Source organism: Oryctolagus cuniculus, chromosome 10 (genome assembly GCF_964237555.1).
Source record: "Oryctolagus cuniculus chromosome 10, mOryCun1.1, whole genome shotgun sequence".
Classification (NCBI taxonomy): Eukaryota; Metazoa; Chordata; class Mammalia; order Lagomorpha; family Leporidae; genus Oryctolagus; species Oryctolagus cuniculus.
In genome coordinates this window covers 121,229,065-121,235,064 of record NC_091441.1, presented here as the reverse complement: position 1 = coordinate 121,235,064, position 6,000 = coordinate 121,229,065, and positions in this window count along the sequence as shown.

The window sequence follows — 6,000 nt, the reverse complement described above, 5'->3', positions numbered from 1 at the left end:
GGCCATCCTCCACTGCCTTCCCGGGCCACAGCAGAGAGCTGGACTGGAAGAGGGGCAACCGGGACAGAATCCGGCGCCCTGACCGGGACTAGAACCCGGTGTGCTGGCGCCACAGGTGGAGGATTAGCCTAGTGAGCCACGGCGCCGGCCCCTGCTGTATGATATTCAACATGTTTCAGCGACAAGGGTCATCTCGATCCTCTTATGGAGATATGGACCTGTCGTGGAGAAACCCAGATGCACAAACAGGTGCCGGGTGGTGGTGAGGTAGCTAAGAAAGGCCTGCAGACTGTTCCCTACATCACAGCTACTCTGCAAAACATCAGCAGCAGAAAGAAGGAAGCCAAGGGCACGAAAGGCCAGCTGATGACGACAGCCCCTGGTAGCAGGCGGCCTGTCTTCCCATGTCTTGTCCTCCAAGCACAGTGCCCAAAATGCCTCCAGAAGGAACGTGGTGATTAAGACAAAGGCAGATGGCAAAAGCCCTGAGCACTCTGGGCTCCCTCCCCCTTCCCTCAGGGCCCAGGGTGCTGCCTGGTAGAGACGTGAGATAGAAGCCCGCTGCAGATCAGGGTCAGACCGACAACCTGCGGCTTAAATAGCCGGGATAGTCCCGGCTGCCGTCCCCTATCTCCCCTGCCCACCCCACCTCTCCCACGAGGACACTCCTGGGTTGAACCCGCATGCGGGTTACCCACGTCCTGAGACAGTGAGTAGATGGAACAACTTCCTACGAGCCGGGTGAGAAGTGGGAACGCAAGCAAGCAGCTAGGCTGCTGAGTTGGATACGCTGAGGCTGCAGCGTCTGCCTGCTGGTGCCTGGATTGTACGAGCCGGGTGCCTGGTGCAGCGGTGACTCCCACTGATCCTTCAGTAACTGCCTTCAGGGAGGGGAGCGCTGACACTCGCAGGCAGTTCCGTGTCGTCCTCCTTTCCTTGCTCCATGCATGATTGCCCTTGCTTTTCTGGTTGATTTGAAGGGACCCTCCAAAGGATATACTGTGGCAAATAGAATTACTCATCACTTGGAGACTGCTGACACAAAAGTCCCTTTCTAACCAGCTTATTTTCCATTGTGACCAAAAAGCCAAATGTAGACTCTACAAGAGTTGATTGAAAATTAAGTGCTACTTCCAAAGGTAAAAAATGACTTCTTTACTGTAACTATGAAACCACAAAAATGTGTATACAAATATTTATTAACACGGCAAGATTGTAGATTATTTTTTGAATAAGGTACACAAGTTTAATGAACAAATAGAAAAATTTTGTATGAAATAGGCAGTAATGTTTTGAGTGTGAGTTTCAGATACCATGAGATATTTTTTAAGAGTTAACAGTATTTATTAGTGTCAAAGGTCTCCAGCCAGAGCGGCATGGAGGGGGAGCTTCCAAGAGGGGAATAAACCCAAAGGGACTGGAGGCAGTGGGCTTCTTAAGTGCAGTTTCGAATACCATGCGATTTTACTTCACGTCTCCTAAGGATTGGGACATTTTCCTACATAACCACAACATCATTATCACACCCAAGAAAACTATCCACAATTTTAATTAGAAGATAATCTATATTCAAAGCTCTCTAGCTACCCAAAAATGTCTTCTACAGATTTTTAATAAATGTTTTTCAATCTGGGATGCAATCAAGGGTTACACGTTATATGTTTGGTTCGGCGTCTTTCATCCTAGATAGTTTTCCCGCCATTTTTAAGAAAAACGTGTGGGATATATTTGGAGAGTGCAGCCCATGTATTCTAGAAGGGCCCACACTCTGGGCTTTGGGTTGCTGCCCTGTAAACACTTGTGGTTTAAACATTTCGTAAGTGACGTCGTCGTGTGCTTTGCATGGAGTCATACAGACGTGTAAGCAGGGTCTGATTGTTGCTGATGGTGCTTTGGATCACTTGGTGCAGGTGGGTGGAGGCAGCACATCTTCACTGCTTGGATCCATTCTTCTCTCTCTCTCTCTTTCTCCTCTCTCTCTCTTTTTACAGGCAAAGTGGACAGTGAGAGAGAGAGAGACAGAGAAAGGTCTTCCTTTGCCGGTGGTTCACCCTCCAATGGCCGCCGCGGCCAGCACACTGTGGCCGGCGCACCATGCTGATCCGAAGCCAGGAGCCAGGTGCTTCTCCTGTCTCCTATGTGGGTGCAGGGCCCAAGCACTTGGGCCATCCTCCATTGTACTCTCTGGCCACAGCAGAGAGCTGGACTGGAAGAAGAGCAAGCGGGACAGAATCTGGTGCCCGACCAGGACTAGAACCCGGGGTGCCGGTGCCACAGGCAGAATATTGGCCTATTGAGCCGCGGTGCTGGCCTGGATCCATTCTTTACCTCGTAGTCTGTAGACAAGTAGGGGGTGATTTTCAGGACCACGAGAATATCTTTTCCCCAGCAACTTTTTGCCCAGGGGATTTGGCAACAGTATTTGTGAATATTAATAATACATAAAAGAAAATTAATTAATACTATTTGTCAATAATGCCAAATTAAATTTTTTAATTACATAGGTATGCATTTTTGGAGAGTGAATTTCAGATACCACTTCATGAGCGTTCACTTTGTGGATTCTTTGTCTAAATAAATCACACCCAGGAAGCTGCAAAAGGGTGATTTTTTCATTTTACTGCTTCTTCTGCATGTGTTCTCTGAATCCTTCTGTAAAGAGCTTAATGCATTTCTCATGACGCAGACTCCACCCTGGTTCACTCACTAAGGGAAGACACCAAGGTCTCGGATCTGCCTGGCCACGGGAACAATCTAGGATGGGAGTCTAGCGGATGGAGGCAGGAGCCAGGAACTGAGTGGACAATGACCCTCTGTTCTGTGAGGTCCATAGACGACCAGTGTGTAAAATAGTAGCTGTTCTGGGTCAGTGCTGCGATGTAGTGCGTTAAGCCTCCACCTGCAGTGCCACCATCCCTTTGCACGCCGGTTTGAGCTCTGGCGTCTCCGCTTCCAGTCCAGCTCTCTGCTAATGCACCTGGGAAAGCATCGGAGGATGGCCCATGTCCCACCTGTGAGCCCCGGATAAAGCTCCTGGTTTGGTCTGGCCCAGCCCCAGCTATTTTGAACATTTAGGGAGTGAACCAGCGGATAGAAGATCTTTCTCTCCCTCTTCTTCTTTTTGTGTATCTCTGCCTTTCAAATAAGTAAATAATTTTAGAGAAGAAAGTAGGCATTCCCTTGTCCGGACACAGATGCTGGACAATAAGGCTGCCTTCCAGGTCACTGGGAGTTTGCCCAAGTTCCCTCTACTCAAAGGTGACTGGCCAGCGGGGCGGTTGATCCTGCATTACAGTGAAGGGAGAACAGAGGCAGGGACTTGCCCTGTTCCTGCCTCTGCTCAGCCTCACTGGATGCCCAGATCCGGGACCCAGGGAATATCTTACTGCTCTGAATTTTATCACAAAATGTTCTCTCTCCTGTTCTTGCTCTTTTTTGGACACCAGCTACAATGTGCCTGTTGGGCAGCCACACGTGTGTGGGCTGTGTGCACGTGTGGACTGCGTGCGCAGGCCGTCTTCTGGCCACCCTGCATTTCTTTTTTTTTTTTTTTTCTTTTTGACAGGCAGAGTGGACAGTGAGAGAGAGAGAGAGAGACAGAGAGAAAGGTCTTCCTTTGCCGTTGGTTCACCCTCCAATGGCCGCCGCGGCCTCACCCTGCATTTCTAACAGTTACCAAGCCGAGAAATGCCCAACACCTGCTCTGAAGCCAGAGCTGAGCTGGACACTCCAGAGGGTGCGCAAACAAGGGACCCCTGCTGGGGAAGAGTTATTATGGCTGGAGACAAACTCTCAGACAGATGGAAGTGAATCTCGCTGGGGTGTCTATGAGTGAATTTCTTGGGGTGCGGGTGGTACAACAAACTCCAACAACTGGCACCAAAACCATGAATGTCTGTGTTGTGCTGGGACAAGTGTCCACGGGTTTCACAAGATTCTCAGAAAGGACTGTGTCACTCAGGAGGTTAGCCATGACCAAGAAGGAGCAGCAGGACCGGTGATTCTCTTTTCAGATATTTCTCAGCATCTGTGACAGTGTCTGTCACATCGGGCGGGAAGTCAGCACCAAAAACCAGGTGGAATTCTACAGTGGGGTGTCTTGCCATGTAATGAAGAAATACAGTGAAACATTTGAGACTCACGGTGGCATCCACTGGGGAGTGAGGTCTTACCTGCAGGACAAAAACGGCAATGGCACCACCAAAACCCGAGCTTTGGTCTGCAGCCGAGGGCTCTATCGGGCGCAGCTACACCTCCTGCTTCAGGACTTTGAGGGTGAGTTGGCCAGCCCTTCTTGGCGGGCAAGTCAGGTGGCCAGGCAAGGGCCAGCCAGAGTGGCTCTGCAGGTGCAGCTGGCTGTGAAGCCCGGTGTTGCCCGCCCTGTCTGGCTCTGCGGCCAGGCAGCAGTGGAGGTGAGCTTCGGGCAGGTAGATTCCATCGCAGTTCTCGGCCGCAGACGGCTGGCCAGGCCTGATCTATTTGTGGCTTCCCTGGGGTAGTCTGATGTGCTAGTTTTGGACTTTTGCAGACTTCTGCTCCATCTGTAGCTCTGGACCGACATGGCAAAGCAGTCCAGCTTCCCTGTAGGGCGTTTCAAGGGCACGGTCATAAAGGGTCATTTTCACAGTGGACATCATCTTGACTTGTGGCTTTGGGAGTCAGAGCTTTGGTTTTCTAGAACAGCACTATACAACAGAACACAATATGGGCCATAGATGTCATTTTTCATTTCATGATAGCCACATTAAACAAGTAAAATAGAGGCTGGCGCTATGGCACAGTGGGTTAAAGCCCCAGCCCGTGGCGTTGGCATCCCATGTGTGTGTCGGTTCAAGACTCGGCCGCACCACTTCTTTTTTCTTTCTTTCTTTCTTTCTTTCTTTCTTTCTTTCTTTCTTTCTTTCTTTCTTTCTTTCTTTCTTTCTTTTTTTTTTTTACAGGCAGAGTGGACAGTGAGAGAGAGAGACAGAGAGAAAGGTCTTCCTTTGCCGTTGGTTCACCCTCCAATGGCCGCCGCGGCTGGCGCGCTGCGGCCGGCGCACCGCGCTGATCCGATTGCAGGAGCCAGGTACTTCTCCTGGTCTCCCATGGGGTGCAGGGCCCAAGCACTTGGGCCATCCTCCACTGCACTCCCTGGCCACAGCAGAGAGCTGGCCTGGAAGAGGGGCTACCGGGACAGAATCTGGCGCCCCGACTGGGACTAGAACCCGGTGTGCTGGCGCCGCAAGGCGGAGGATTAGCCTAGTGAACCGCGGCGCTGGCCCGCACCACTTCTGATCCAGCTCTCTGCCATGGCCTGAGAAAGCAGTGGAAGATGGCCCAAGTGCTTGGGCCCCTGCACCCACATGGGAGACCTGGAAGAAGCTTCTGGCTCCTGGCTTCAGATCAGTGCAGCTCCAGCCATTGTGCCATCTGGGGAGTGAACCAGTGGATGGAAGATCCTCTCCCCCCTCTCCCTCCTCTCTCTCCCTCTCTCTTCTCCTCCCCCTCTCCCTGCCCCTCTGTTTCTCCCTCTCTCTCTGTGTAATTCTGACTTTCAAGTAAACAAATAAATCTTAAAAAAAAAAAAGATGGCTCAAGTGCTTGGCCCCTGCCACTCACATTATTGAAGCTCCTGGCTCCTGGCCAGCCCTGGCTATTGTGGCCATTTGGAGAGTGAATCAGTGGATGGAAGATCTCTCTCTCTCTCTAACTCTGCCTCTCAAATATATAAATCTTTAAAAACAAAAGTAAAATAAACAGGCAAAATTCATTTACATTTAAGATGCTATCGCTTCAACATGCAGTCAGCATGCAAATTATAGGTGGGATACTTTGTGGACTATCTCTTTGAAATTCAAGGTGCATTTTACACCTACCTCACATCTCAGTCCAACTGTCCACAAATTAAGCACCTAAATGGTTAGTGGCTTCTGTACGGAAAGGTATAAGTCTAGAAAATTCTTCCAGGAAAAAATGCTGTCAAGGAAAAGCAGTTCCCTTCCCTCCACGGATCACGGA